Source organism: Symphalangus syndactylus, chromosome 10 (assembly GCF_028878055.3).
Source record: "Symphalangus syndactylus isolate Jambi chromosome 10, NHGRI_mSymSyn1-v2.1_pri, whole genome shotgun sequence".
NCBI lineage: Eukaryota > Metazoa > Chordata > Mammalia > Primates > Hylobatidae > Symphalangus > Symphalangus syndactylus.
Window position 1 is genome coordinate 31,199,985 of NC_072432.2, and position 3,229 is coordinate 31,203,213.

Sequence of the window (3,229 nt, forward strand, 5' to 3'; positions counted from 1 at the left end):
TATTCATATTAGTTTGTGTATATTATGTTATTTTTCAATAGCCTTGGCTGATAATATCTGGTTGGTATTCACCACTGTGGCCCCATTGGCGATGAAAACATTTAAATAATTATAAAGAGCTGCGGCTCCAACTCCCTGAGTAGCTCCTTGCTGACCCAACCCTTCCAGCTCAACTGGCTCAGGCATCCTCCATAGGACCCCCAGCACCTTCCCTGTTCTTCGTTCCAACATTAAATTGTTAACACCTAGCAAAGCAAGGCCCTCCAGAGCTCCTGTTACAGGAGGGGGCTCTATATAACTTAGTTGGTATCTGTGCCCTGCCAGTTACTAAATATTTTGAATATCACACTTAAATGAAATAAGAAAGTGTGTGCACAGGCACACGTGCACACACACACACACCACTGGGCGTAAATTTAAAAAGCATATTTGTTAAGGGTTGAGCACTGTGCTTCAAGACTCTTTCTTTGAAGGAACCTATTATATTTTTTTGTAATCAATAACATCTACTTTTTTAGTATTTTTTGATATTAACATTCTACCTGAAGTTGGACATTTCTTCACAAAGCAGCTCAAAATATTTGAGTAGCAGTTTTTTTAATGATTCAAGGATTTATTAAGTCATACATGCAAAACATACTGCTAATTGCATTAGCAAAAGATCAATGTAAAAACACCCACAATTCTGCAACTGTCAACTTAAACATTTTTGTTCTAGTGGTTGAAGGGTCCACTGTTGTATTCTTGCCAGTGAGTTCAGTTGTGTAGAACATCATCAGCACTAGCACAGTTTACAGAACCTCACAGACCCAAAGGAACACCATTAGACTAAGCAACTACAGGAGGCGTGTGTCCACGTGCGGGTGAGGTAAAGAGGGTCAGTATTGGTCAAGTGACAGTGTCAGTAATCTGGCAAGACAGTGATGTTAAGAAGGTCCATAGTTTAAGAATTATCTAAAATATTTTAAAAACTATAAAACTGCAACACATGATTTTTACACCTAGTTACTAGAAAACTAGGGAAAGCACTTATTAGCTTTGAATAAAGTAATATGGAAAGCACTTTTACTAATCTACAAAAAAACCCTCTAATGCATTATGAGAAAGATTTTATAACACAAGGAGGCATATTGCTCATTAAGAAAGGGTTCTATAAGAAAAGCTCTTACTAAGTTAGAGACTAAGGGAACAACCAGTTTAAACATGAATTAAATGCCCAATTTGGGGAGGGATGGCGGATGTAAGAGAAAGGAAAAGCTTAAGAAAACACTTCCTGATAATACCAACCTTTCTTTCATCATCTACTGCATTTGACAGAAATTAACCTTTTAGAGTTTTTACCCTTGATACTGTTATTCCTTGTACCCACCGCTTCTGGTCTCAGAGCCCTGCCGCTGCACCCACGGCCCAGTGAGCAGCCCAGATGCAGGCCATCAAGGGTGTGGTGGTGGGAGACGGAGCTGTAGGTGAAACTTGCCTACTGATCGGTTACACAACCAATGCATTTCCTGGAGAACATATCCCTACTGTCTTTGACAATTATTCCGCCAATGTTAGGGTAGATGAAAAACTGGTGAATCTGGGCTTATGGGATACAGTTGCTCAAGAAAATTATGACAGATTATGCCCCCTGTCCTATCCGCAAACAGATGTGTTCTTAATTTGCTTTTCCCTGCATCGTTTGAAAATGTCCGTACAAAGTGGTATCCTGAGGTGCGGCACCACTGTCCCAACACTCCCATCATCCTAGTGGGAACTAAACTTGAACTTAGGGATGATAAAGACACGATCGAGAAACTGAAGGAGAAGAAGCTGACTCCCATCACCTATCTGCAGGGTCTAGCCATGGCTAAGGAGATTGGTGCTGTAAAATACCTGAAGTGCTCGGCGCTCACACAGTGAGGCCCTCAACATTGTTTGATGAAGAGATACAAGCAGTCCTCTGCTCATCTCCCGTGAAGAAGAGGAAGAGAAAATGCCTGCTGTTGTCAATGTCTGAGCCCCTTGTTCTTGGTCCTGTCCGTTGGAATCTTTGTACACTTTGCTCAAAAAACGGTGGAGTCTTCACACTCAATGCCAACTTTTTGTTACAGATTAATGTTTCCAGAAAACCATTTTGAACGAATCAGTAATTTTAAGGTTTTGTTTGTTCTAAATGTAAGAGTTCAGACTCATATTCTATTAAAATTTAGCCCTAAAATGACAAGCCTTCTTAAAGTCTTATTTTTCAAAAGCCCCTATTCTTGCTCAGATTAAGAGTTGCCAAAATACCTTCTGAACTACACTGCATTGTTGTGCCAAGAACAGTGAACACTAAACTGTGTAAAGACCTTCGTCTTTCAGAAGACTGTAGCTTCTGCAGTTAGGAGATGCAGACATTTGCTAAGTAGTTTTCAGATGCTTAAAGCAGAACAGCCTCCTGAATGAAGTGTTGCCATTTAACTCATGGGCTGATTTATCAGCTCATGTTCATGACATAACATTGTACTGTAATGGGATGGGTGTAACATCTCAGCTCTTTGGATAAGTCTTTTTGATTTCATAGTGAATTTTCTAAAAATTAGTTGACCAGCTTTTGCTGAGATTTTGATCAGAACTCATGTGTTTCCTCTAATGAAGTATTCTGTTTAGTTGTGGGAGTGCTGGGTGGGGTGTGTGTGATCAAAGGACAAAGACAGTATTTTGATAAAATATTTGAGTAGCAGTTTCTGTATACGTGATCTCTATACAAGGTAGTAACTGCAAGATGTTCCTATTCACATTGTGGTAAACTTTTAGGTGCCTATTAGTAAAGTGCTTGCAGGTTAAGAAATGAATCATGGTGGGTCCCTGGATTTTCTGAATATTTGCACTCTTCGTATAAACATGAAGTCATTGGCAGTTACACGGGAAAAATAGTGCTTCTAGCCCCCAAATATTTCAGGTTACTTATTTTCTGTCACTGATTTCCCCTTCTCTCTATAGGAATTATAGAAAAACATTTACTATAAAGCCTTACTAAAGTAATTTTCATAATTAATTACTCCATATGAATGTGGATTAAATCATACAAAACATGGTTTATGATTAAGGTGGCATCATATTTTGATCTAATAATCATGCTCATTGAGTTACAAATTAATATTGTGCATATGTATCTATTACCACAGATCTTATTTCTAGCTTACTAACCAGAAAACATGAATGGATTCTGAAACTGTTAGTGGTAGTTAAGTTTACAAACTTACAA

General features: G+C 38.6%; 1 pseudogene; it reads left to right on the top strand.

The window, feature by feature from the left end:
* The first annotated feature begins 1,384 nt into the window (after positions 1 to 1,384).
* LOC129491589 (ras-related C3 botulinum toxin substrate 1-like) lies at positions 1,385 to 2,120 on the top strand (annotated as a pseudogene).
* The last annotated feature ends 1,109 nt before the right edge of the window (positions 2,121 to 3,229 follow it).